Source organism: Lycium barbarum, chromosome 8, assembly GCF_019175385.1.
Source record: "Lycium barbarum isolate Lr01 chromosome 8, ASM1917538v2, whole genome shotgun sequence".
Classification (NCBI taxonomy): domain Eukaryota; kingdom Viridiplantae; phylum Streptophyta; class Magnoliopsida; order Solanales; family Solanaceae; genus Lycium; species Lycium barbarum.
In genome coordinates, this window is record NC_083344.1 from 132,621,025 (window position 1) to 132,633,762 (window position 12,738).

The following is a 12,738-nucleotide window of genomic DNA, read 5'->3' on the forward strand; positions in this document are numbered from 1 at the left end:
CATCCGTGAAAGGAATGTTCAAAGTCAACTGCTTGAGTTGATCATAAAATCGCAGGCACTTCTCATCTTCTGTTTTTCTCACCAGCCTTTGAGGAAAAGACGGTGAAGATTTAAACAATTGGCTCAAAGGGCGAAGAGCACCGAAAATTTTTGCCTTCCCCTTGGCCTGGTTTTCCACCGGTGCCTTGGGGTTATCAAGATTCTGCTCTTCTTCGGCTACAATGGGGACTTCCTCCCCTACTTCTTCCTCCACGATATCATTTGATACATCAGGCTGCCCTTCTTCTTCAACAATTTGCTCCAGCTCAATCACCTTTTTATTAGCCTCTTGAAGTATTTTTCCACTTCTGGTGCTAATAGCAAGTACATTCTCCACAGAGTTTACTCCACTACCTTTTGGATTTGGAACTGTATCACTCGGTAGTTGTCCCCGATGAGGAGTATGCACTTCTCGGGAAAAGTCTCTGAATTGTGCTTCAAGCTTCTGAATGGAGGCTGAATGAGATAGTTGGACCTGAGACATTCCCTTGATTGTGCTCTCTGTTCTGTCTTGATTCATCAGCATTTTTTGTGCATCATACTCTTTAATTCAGCAGAGTCATTAGATGTGTTGCCAGCAGAGTTGCTAGCTGAATTATCTCTCCATTGTTGGGAATTGGATGCTTGCCCCCTAGGTGGAATGTAGGGGTTGGAGCTCTTGTTGCCATAATTATAATTGTTGTAATTCCCTTGATTAGGATTGCCCTGATCATTTCTTCCATAATTATTCCCTTGGAATTGTTGTTGAGGTTTTTGCCAGGGGTGATTACCGGGACCTTGATAGTTTTGTCGTTGATAACCCCCTTGCGAGTTATTGACATAATTAGCATCCTCATATTGTGGCTGCCCTTCTATGTAAGTTTCGTCAGAGACTTGGTACATTCCGGGCGCATGAGGTGGCATCTCGTCGACAACATTCACCCCTTTGGCTTCTTTCTCCATAAGCCTTTTCGATAATAAATCCACGGTGGTTTGCAATTGAGCGAATGCATGATCTCGCTCATGATTTTCTTTGGCCACCGCGGCAGCAGAGGGACTGCCATATGATAGAACTTCGCTATCACTCGAATGCCAGGCTTGATTGTGGGTAGTAAGCTTATCAAGCAACCTGGTGATGTTGACAAAGGATTTGTCCATGAAGCATCCCCCAGCTGCAGTATTGACAGCTATTTGATTCATGGTATCTAGCCCCTAGTAGAACTTCTCGGTGAGGATTGCATCCGGAAATCCATGAGTCGGAGATTGAGCTAGATAATATTTGAAACGCTCCCATGCTGCATATAACTGTTCCCCCGGAAGTTGTTTGAACCCAAAGATCTTGTCCCGAAGCTCAGCCTTTTTGCTTGGTGGGAACCATTTTTTTTAAAATATATTGGCCAACTCGTTCCAGGTGTGAATAGTGTCACACCCCATTTTAACCTGGGTTAGAGCGGAGTACAACATATTAGAGATTCTTTTCTTGCTTGTTTTAAAGAGTCGCCACCTAATTGATTTTTACGGTGAATTAGGACACCTAATTATTAACTAAGATAAAGTTAAATCTAAACCTCTGTTAATAGTCTGCTCAAGCAGTATGATTCTAGGTAAGGGTTCTATATTATCCTAAAGGGAAGGGGTTAGGCATCCTTTAGAATCCGTTAACTCACGGTTATCCGACTAAACTTAAGTTAATTAATCAATGTTGGATGTAATATTTAAATTCTAAAAGAAAGCTTGTGCAAATAAGACTTGTAAAAAATGTGACAATTTATGCAAAAGAGGATTTTAAAAACGTCATTTTTTATATAAAGAAAGAAGATTTCAAATAATGTCGTAAAAAATGGGATTAATAATTCGCATAAGAGGGGGGATTTTCGAATACTATTTGAAATAGAAGTTCGTAAATGTTGCTAAGATTTAAAATGAGATACTAATAAAAAAAAAAAAAAATAATTTATATGAAAGGAGATTTCAAATGCCATAAGATTTATAAATATTGATAAGGTTTAAATATATAAAAAAGTGTTGTTTAGAACGAAATTTGAAAAATATAATAATTCGCGTAAAAGAAACTGCGAATGCCATATAAAAAATAACTTATAAATGTTGCAAAATTTAAAATGAGACGCATAAAGTATATAAGTAAAAAAAAAAAAAAAAAAAAGTGAGTTCGTGCAATTTTCTTTAATAAACAAGCTGAAATACCGGATATTGATTGATTTTTGCGTTTTAGAAATTCAAAGATCTTTAATTCTTATTTGTACGTCAGTGGCGTTTCAAAATTCTCAAGATAATAATATGCGAATCCTTTAATTTAGAACATATATATGGCCATATCATTTATTTTTTACAAATTGATTATTTTAAATAAAAAGCGTGAAGAGAAGGAAATAGTTTATGAAATTGATTGTCAGTTCTTTCTTAAGTTAACTACCCACTACTAAGATATCTATACTACTTTTCGATAATTCAACTAAGCTAAGGAAGAACAGAAAATATGAAAAAAAAAGTGTTAGTCAAATCATACATACAAGTTAAAAGCATAAAATAAAGCAAAGGAACAAATAAGATTAAATGGGCTCGGCCCATTTTGAGGCTGCTGTTTGCTGTTGGGTTTCGGCCCAGCAGTCTCTTCCCTTTTTGTGGGACCTGGGTCACTGCTGGGCTTCGGCCCAGCAGTCCTTTTGTTACTAGTTTGCTGCTACTGTTGTTGTTTACTACTGGGCTTCGGCCCAGAATCTCGTTTCCCCCTCTTTTATATGCTACAGATCTGTCTTGCTATTGTTGGGCCTCGGCCCAGTAGAGATTTTGTGCGGAACTACTGTAGATAGGCTGGACACGGAGAAGATATCATTGGGCTTTCAGCCCAACACTGAATATGGGAGAGAACGAGTCCCTCGGACTCGTCCGCGATGGCCATGCATAAAACGAAAAAAATAGAAATTAGTACATGATCAACAAACAAAGACAAGATATATAATGCAAGTTCAACATACCAGTGGTTCATGTATATATCATGAATATTCGAATATATTTCGTATATACATGGTCATGAGGATGCCTAGAAGGTTAATTATCGAAAAGTTTTATGGGTTCAGGATTGAGACCAACGTAATAAACAGGACATGCCTAGTCGAGTATGCATATAATTGAACAAATTGAGACATTTCATTGGCACAATCTAAGTTTAAATGAGGAGAGGAAAGAAGAGAAAGAGATACACTTCCGCAGAAAGTTTTAAAGGACAGCTTATCAAAGTATTAGGATCGTTTCAGTCCTTGAAAAAAAAAAAGACTCACCATTACTTGCAATTTCTTATATAAATTCAAGCGGAACAGATTCGGTTTTCCACATAGGAGAAAAACAAGGTCAACTATGGACTTTCGAGTTCACATACACAAATTAGTACAAGCAAGAGAGAAGAAAAGCAGGACTAGTTACTTCAAAGTCTATTTTTTAAAACACACAGAGGACCTGGAGACTTTCAATATTGGTTTGATAGGAAAAAGGTTCAGTTTACGACAATAAATTTTAAATTTAAATGGCATGTGTACATGTAGTTAAGAAGGTGAGACAGTTTAAAAACATGAAGGACCATTTTAAATAAGAAATCATAGTTTTAGATAGTTTTAGACTCAAACAATGAATGACACAAGAGGGTATCTGGAGGATTCGTCAAAGTTTCTTTTGAATTATGAAGCCAAGCGAATTATACAGACAAGGAATACAAGCAAGTTCCGAACAGTTCTGCAAATAACTAAGCCAAGTGATTGAGAGACAGTATGTGATGATTTAGAGCATATCTGCAGGATCAGATTCACAACAGTGCAAGTCTTATAAGGCAATACAGGACATAAAGTGAGGAACAAAATAAAAAATGGATGAAACATGAGGGATTTGAAACCTTAAATAAATAAAATGGCCAGACAATATTGGCAGAGGCACAGTTTCTCAAGTCAAATAAGCTAATACATAACCGACTACCCAACTGGAATCCAAACCAATCTAAACATGAACACACACAGCCAGAAACATGTCTGATAGAAAGGGTGTATGATGAATGAAGTAGCAGGACACCAAAATGCTTCAATTTTCAGTGGAATCAATTTAAAGCAAAGGAAAAACAGCACTATCCTGGGCTTCAATTTACTCAAATAACACACACACACATATGCATTCCTGCTCGCTTAATTATAAGGATATAAATATGATTAATCAAAGGTTAAATCAAGTGACAAAGAGAACAGACCAATGTTTAAACTGATATACATTTAGCCAAATAGCATTTGCCTAAACTGATATACATTTAGCCAAACAGGCATGTCCAATCAGTCCCCCAGATCAATCAGGTTGTCCAAATATAAAGCCAAAACAGATTAAAAGAGGGGAAAAAAAGAAGAAGACAACTAAACACAGCCGACTTTAAACATGTGCAATCCAATTTAAACTAACAAATAACATGACTATATTAACAACTTCAACATACCAGACCAACCATTGAACAAAAGAATGTTAAAAGGAAGATGTTTACTGAGTAGGCCAGGATCCATTAGCAAATCAAACTAGACAAATTTAAGCAGTTGACACATTCCCATTTCGATGCATAAGAGAACTATACAGGCATTTTACAACCATGACTAAGAGAAGGGATAAAATTGACACATGCATACAGATCTGGAGGGAAACACACAACATGTAGCCATTATATCTGCCAATACAGGGTTTCCAGCATGCATAACAGGTTTCCTAGAATACCAGATGAATTTACAGATCCTACAGGCTGCCTTTCAAAATCTCTTGAGTCTTTCCAACACACTCTCAGACTTTAGAGCTAAACCAATTCGGACTGAATTCATATCATGGACTTTATACTTCTGAAACAGAACCATGGGGAACATATACCAGCCTTGGTAACTCCCACAGCAAATAAGTGCCATTTCAGCCTTAGCAGACTCATTTTTACTATCACAAGCTCACGGATTATACTTATCATCAAGGGAACATTATGAAGGCAGTATTGAATTCAAACAACACATCGTAGAGGAAATAATCATGTTATATCCAGATAAGGATCATGAATGACTTTAAACTCCAACAATCGAACAGAGATATAGGCATGCTTCAACCCCACATCAGTCTAAAAGAGAATTAAACTTAACCAAACTAACACAATATGCTTAGTTAAACATACTAATCTATCAGGCATATTTAACCAAAATTAAACTAAACAAGGGCCGATATATACACACGTCTCACTATATGGAACCACTAAACAATCCTTCTGAAACAAGTTAAACCTATCTTGACACAGGAATATGCTTAACCCCATAGATTTAATCACACTAACACATAACATGCTTGACTGATGCTAAAATTAATATCAACAAATAGGGACAGATAAATTTAAACTAAAACACAAGGAAAGCAAGCGAAATAAAAGGGACAGGGGATTACCTGATTCGGGGGGCAGCGAAATAAGGCGAAGAATTTCGATCTAGTCTCGAACACTTCGAATCTCTTTGAAACAAACTCGAATCTTCGATTTATATGTTCTCAGATTCGTGGAAAAAATAGAACAAAAAAAAGCGATTTGGACTTGGATGAGATTGCTAGTTGTAAAGGGGTTTCGATTTCTTTTTTTTTTTTCTTCTTCGTTCTCCTTCGATTGTTGTTTTTCGATCTGTTTTGTTTTCTTTCTTTTTCGATTTGCAGAAGGTTTCAGATGACAAAATAAGCTCTTTTTTTTTTTAAAAAAAAGGGGTTTCAATCTTTTCTTTTCTTGCCGTCCCCGATCTCCTCCCCTTTTCCCCCTCCTCTTAGTGAAACTGGGAACAAGTCTTTATAGGAACGACTAGGGTTTGCTAAAGAGAAGAGTGCGAGGAGAGAGAGGAGCGGGGGGACAATGGTGAGTGGAGAGCGGAGAAGAAGGAGGGAAAGAGGGGTGAGTGGGAGCGGCGGCGAGGGTTTCGGGGTAAAGGGTGAAGGGAGGCGGAGATGAAGGAGAAGGGAAAAGGGGGCGGAAATGAAGTGAAGGGAAACTAGGTTTCCCTTATTTTGCTGAGAAATGAATTGGACCCGGTCCATTTGTGGACCGGGTCAAATTTTAGACTGGGTATTTAAAAGAATGGACTATTAAATTAAACATGGACTGATCTAAAAATTGAGATAAAAAATATGGTCTAGTCCAAAAAATATTAGGAACTAATCGGACTTTGATTTGGGGTCCGGTAAGTCAATATACGGACTAAGTGCAAGAAATAGTTTGGCCTCTAAATTTGAATAAAAGACCCATTTTGATTAACGATGTACTAAGGGTGCCAGAATATCACCTAATACGGAAATAAAAGATCCGGATAATAAAATTATATGATGTTGCAATGACCGTGCAATAATATTTAATAACAAACGCTATCATTAAAATGTGCGAAATAAATGCGATGTGTATGCGCCAGTTGGTAGAACATTGAGAAATGCAAGTTTCAATAATACTAAATAATAGCAGCAAATAAATAGTGGTAGTAATACTGCTAATAATGATAACAATAATGATAATGGTAATAATGATAATGGTGATGATAATGGTGATAAAAAAAAATAGTAAATAACAAATATTGATAATTAATAACAAATAATAATAAGAATAATGATAATAATTAATAATAATAATAATAAATATGGTAGTAATTAATAAATTAAAAAAATGACAATTATTGATAATAACAAAAAATGATAATAAATTAATAATAATAACAGTAATAGTGGTAATAATAAAATAATAATGATAATAATAAGAAATAATAATGATGATAATAATAATAATAATAAATAACAGTTATTGATAAAACAATGATAATAATTAATAATGATAAATAACAATTATTGATAAAACAATGATAATAATTAATAATAATAATAAAAAAATAACGATGATAATGATGATTAATAATTAATAACAAAAATAACGCTGATAATAATGATTAGTAATTAATAATAATAATAACAATAATAATAATAATAATGGAAATAACAAGAATAATAATAATTAATGATAATTAGTAATAAATGATAATTTAAGAATAATAATAATAATAATAATAATAATAATAATAATAATAATAACTGCAGTGGAATAATAAAACGGGGCGTTAATAAAAGACTAATAATTATAGTAAAATTAAAATGCATATTTTTTAATTTCTCAAAATACCAGAGGTATAAATAGGTATTTCGGGGGAGAGGCGGGACAAAATTGGGTGTCAACAAATAGTATTGCTGGGTAGCTTTTCATACCATTCCCTCGCTTGGCCAGCCAAGGAATATTTGAAAACTCGTAGTCGCAGTGCATCAACAAGAACAACACCTTGAGATTGTTGAGAACATACATGCACGAAATTCTTCAGGTGTCGAAGTGGACAGTCCTCCGAAGAATTTCGGAAATAGCCTTCAAGTTTCAATAGCTGATAGATAGAACTATCAATTTTGAAATTTGCATTTCCTGTTCTAGGCGGAACTACGGCTGAAGCATAATCAGCTTCGTCGATGAATTCCGCAAATACATTCTCATCCTCCTCTTCTTCTGGTGCAGGATGGTTCACTTGGATTCCCCCTTGGTTTCCTTGATTGCGATGGGGTCTTCCTGCCATGATCACCTGGTTCACTAAAACAGCAAACGAGGTGTGATGGAATAGAAAAAGTTTTAAAGAATAGTACACAACAATTAGTAATTTCTAAAACGTATTCCCCGGCAACGGCGCCAAAATTTGATACGCTCAAATTACACCTATTAATGGTATAACGCGGACGTTGTGAAATATAGTAACCCAACAAGGTTGGGGTCGAATCCCACAGGGAATATGGAGAGAAAAGAGTACTAATCATATGCGATACCAATCTTTAAATGCTTTAATCCTATTCCGGATAGTTTGAATTGATTGTTGAATAATGTAATTGAATACTTTGACTTAAAATGTAATTAATGTGAGAGAGAGACTAAGGTTGTGTTCCCCAATTTGATTAGATATTATGCTTCAGGTTTCAAAGTGATATACTTCTAATGGTTCTTCTATGAATATGCACTTGGTCTCTTAAAGACTTCTTAATGTTTCCCAACAGTTAAGCAGTATTTCCTCTTTATGATTCTTCCGAATATAAAAGAGTTACAATCGAAGAGTGACCACTAATGCCAATTTAGACTTATTCTTATTCCTAAGTTAGTCTATTAAACGAGGATTAACGCCTCGAGTCATTGTTATTCAATCTTACCAATATTGACTCTCTTTCCCAAGAAAAGTCAATATAATGGCTTCGGCTAATGCTTGCAATCATTACCCAACGTTACAACGCAAAGATAGAATAAATAACAACAACCATTATGCATATATCAATAATAGAACCCATTCACATAATACCCATCATGGGATTCACAACCTTAGAATTGAAATTAGCTACTCATAATGTTTCTTGACAGAAAAAGCTTAAAGATTAACATAATACACTTACAATGCTAATACAAGATGGAATGAGAGTGAAGTTGCTACCTTAAATGCTCCAACCACTTCAAGATTTAAGACCTAGGGATTGTGCCTCTAAAATAAAATCTGAATTATGATTTAAAACCCTACATTAAGTATTTATAGAGCCAAAAATCGCGCCAAGTTTCTGGACAAATATGCCCTTACGCCGCATCGTTACGGACTGTAACCTGTGTTACGGTCCGTCCTTCAATTCGTCATTTGTCAGCTTTGACGTTACGGCCACCATGCGACGGACCGTACCCTGTGTTACGGTCCGTCCTTCTGAAGCGTAAGTGGTGACAATTACTTGGCAACTCTCTGGAATTTTGGCTGATGTTACGGTGCAGTGTTACGGACCGTAACATGAGTTACGAACCGTAACACTAAACCGTAACACTGAAGGTTTTATTGAAACTCTTTGGAAATTTAGCTCATGTTACGGTGACATGTTACGGACCGTAACACTGATGGTTTCAATGAAAACTTTCTGTAAATTTAGGCCCTGTTGCGGTTCAAAGGTACGAACCGTAACATGAGTTACGGATCCTGTTACGGTCCGTAACATGAGTTACGGATCCTGTTACTGTCCGTAACATGAGTTATGGACCGTCGCTTAGCTCCAATTTGTCTGTTTTTCAGCATTACTTCTCATTTCCGATCCTTAGTTAATCAACCCTATAAAACACAAAAATAACATAAGAAACAATGTAAAAACACTTAAAATCAAGCAACACGTCTAGTTACAAAGGCATAAAATTTGCTAAAATTCACGGCACATCAACTTCCCAGTGGTGATGGGGCTGCATCAGGGATCAGCTCTTAGCCCATTTTTATTCTCGTTGGTGATCTATGGATTGACGCGGCAAATTCAAGGTGAGGTGCCATAGTGTGTGTTATTTGCGGACGACATAGTCCTGATTGACGAGTCTCGCAGTGGGGTTAACGCTAAGCTGGAGGTTTGGAGACAAACTCTGGAGTCTAAAGGGTTCAAGTTGAGTAGGACCAAGACAGAGTACTTGGAGTGCAAGTTCAGTGATATAGTACATGAGGTTGACGTGGAAGTGAAGCTTGGTACCCAGGTCATACAGAAGAAAGATAGTTTTAAGTATCTTGGGTCTATTATACAAGAAAATGGGGAGATTGATGATGACGTCACACATCGTATTGGTGCAGGATGGATGAAATGAAGGCTTGCCTCCAGAGTGTTGTGTGACAAGAAGGTGCCACCGAAACTTAAAGGCAAGTTCTACAAAGTGGTGGTTAGACCAGCTATGTTGTATAGGGCGGAGTGTTGGCCAATCAAGAAATCTCATGTTCAGAAGATGAAAGTGGCGGAAATGAGAATACTGCGATGGATGTGTGGGCACACTAGGAGTGATAGGATTAGGAATGAAGTCATCCGATACAAGGTTGGAATAGCCTCAGTGGAAGACAAGATGCGGGAAGCGAGGCTGAGATGGTTTGGGCATGTGATGCGGAGAGATGAAAATGCCCCGGTGCGGAGGTGCGAGAGGTTGGACAGCGACGGTTTCAGAAGAGGTAGAGGTAGGCCGAAGAAGTATTAAGGGGAAGTGATTAGACAGGACATGGCGCATTTCCTGCTTACGGAGGACATGACCTTAGATAGGAGGGTATGGAGGACTCATATTAGGGTAGAAGGATAGTAGGTAGTCGCGTCTATCCTCCCTTAAGAGTAGTTATGTTGTTCTATAGTTTCTTGTCTCTTGATTTCTGCGAGTATCTGTTGGTTTATAATGACTTATTTACTTTCATTGTTTTCATTTTCATAGTTATCTATAGCAGTTAATTCTCCTTTTACCATGACTTTCTTGCTTTGTTATTCCTTGCTTTCATATTGTTTTCGATACGCTTGATCATATCTAACCTTTTGTCTTTTCCTCTCTTTGTCTCCTCTCTTGAGCCGAGGGTCTTTCGGAAACAACCGCCCTACCTTTCAAGGTGGGGGTTAGGTCTGCGTATACTCTACCCTCCCCAGACCCCACAAAGTGGGATTATACTGGGCTTGTTGTTGTTGTTTGTTTAGTACCTTTCGTTTTCCTTTGTTATGATTTAAGAGTTGATTTTGTTGTCTAATTGAAACTCATGCCAATCTATCATATATGTGACCTTTGTGACTACAAAGTATTGGTGGAATTGATTTTCTGATTGATTTTCTATTTATTATGATCAATTAAATATATAGCATTTATATGTTCTCCCGATTATATGAATCATAAAGTATGCAAGTGTTTAATAATAACAAAAAAAGGAACATCTCAATGAACGCCATATTTCAAAACAAAATAACCGTTTTCCTTAGTAATTAGCATCAAGTAATTGATCTTTTTAAGAAAATTGAAATACAGATTTAAAAATGAGAGATAATATGCCCAAAAAATGTATAGTGTTTGGTTAAACTTTTTGCTCTTCATTGAAAGACTCTACAATAAATAAAATTGTCATTTAGTTTTTTTTTAAAGTTATTATTTAATATCTTTATATTAAGCGTTTAATTTTATATCCTAAAATAGAGGACTTTGTTCCATACCTTTTAGGTTTATAAAAATCCCTTATTTGTTAGGCAACAATCAACATCATATGGAGGAGGACTCTACAAGAGTTGCCGTCAATCCCCAAGTCTAAGCAGCGTGTGTGTGTCTATACGAAGTATATCTCTTTCATATGGGTTTGTATCACTAAAGGATAAATTCTTTAGATGATAGAAATAGACTAGGTTAACATTACCGATGTAATCTATACGTGAAGAATCTTGTGACTAAGCTAAACATATGATGCTTATTCTTTTATGTCTTCCATTTATTAAAGTAGATAGAATAATTTTACCTTTTCTTTCGTGGAAACTTTATTCTGGCTCATCAATATGGAATTTAATATCTGTAATCTATTCTTCACGTATGTTTTTATAGAATTGATAGGTCAAAACTATGGTGGATAGCAGGAATAACTATAGTGCAGTGAGTTCTTTTAACCGGTCTAATTTCTTTGATGTATCTTTTACTTTCGATATCTGTCACAATATTGTACTCCGTCATTTTATCTACTTATTAGTGATTATGTTGGCGTAAATATCATTTTTCGTATTTACAATGTAATTTTTCAAATTATATATGGGACAATCGCTAGGAGACTTTATGTTACTTTGGTGTCGATATCTATATTTATGGTTTATCACTGACTCAGCTAAAGTAACATACAACAAAAAAGCAACCACAAATTCTAAGACATAAGAGAAAAATATAAGGTCTAAATTGATAGCTTCAGTATTTGCGGATATCTTTGAAGCAAATAATTCATTTGGGGTGAAATTTTTGTTTCTTGGTGTTTCAAAGATACATATATATGAGCTGAAATAGTAAAAGTGACAAGGAAGATGAAAATAAAAACTATACTAAAGACAATAAAAAAGAGAAATGGGTGAAATACTGGAGGACGACAACAACAACATACCCAGTGGAATTCCACAATGTGGGCGTGAAATACTGGAGGACAAGAAGTTAAAAATATATTTTTTTTAAAAAAAACTATTTACTGATGAAATAATTACAAGAGAATACTTTTGGGAGCCATGTCAATTTTGCAATGGCCAGATTTTTTTTTTGTATTTAGGGTACATTGTGGTCGATCAGTTGGTAGCAATCTGCCATGTTTAATTTTGTTGTTACATTCTACATATATCAATTTTTCAGTAGTGAAAATAAATTTTGTGATAGTTTATCTGTTAGATAATTAGTAATATTTCAGTAGTAATTTAATAATTTCTCTAATATTTTGAAATAATTATTTAATTATTTTTCTAATATTTAGAAATAGTCATATAATTATTATTTTTAATATTTGACAAAACTGTTAAATATATAAATTTGTTAAATAAAAAAATTAGCGGTGAAAGAAATTTAGACATAAAGCAAAATCGATTATAGTACGATGTTAAATGACAAATTGGCAAAATATAAATTTAAAGTAACAAGGATGAAATAGTAAAAGTAAAATATATTCTAAATGAACTGTCATTTATTTTATTTTATTACACTTATTCTGACAAATAAAAACTCTCAAGATTTCACTACAGAATAAACATGAATTATCGGCGAAAAGTTAAACAGTAAAATTCGTCGCTAATCCTATTTAGCGACGGATTAACAACGAATTATCAAAAAAAAATTTTAACTACAAGAAATTTAGTGAT

At 35.1% G+C, this 12,738-nt stretch overlaps 1 non-coding gene across 1 annotated transcript; it reads left to right on the forward strand.

Moving 5' to 3' along the window:
* The first annotated feature begins 1,264 nt into the window (after positions 1-1,264).
* LOC132608433 (small nucleolar RNA R71) lies at positions 1,265-1,371 on the forward strand. Its single transcript, XR_009570356.1, has one exon. It is a non-coding gene; the product is annotated as a small nucleolar RNA R71 (small nucleolar RNA).
* The last annotated feature ends 11,367 nt before the right edge of the window (positions 1,372-12,738 follow it).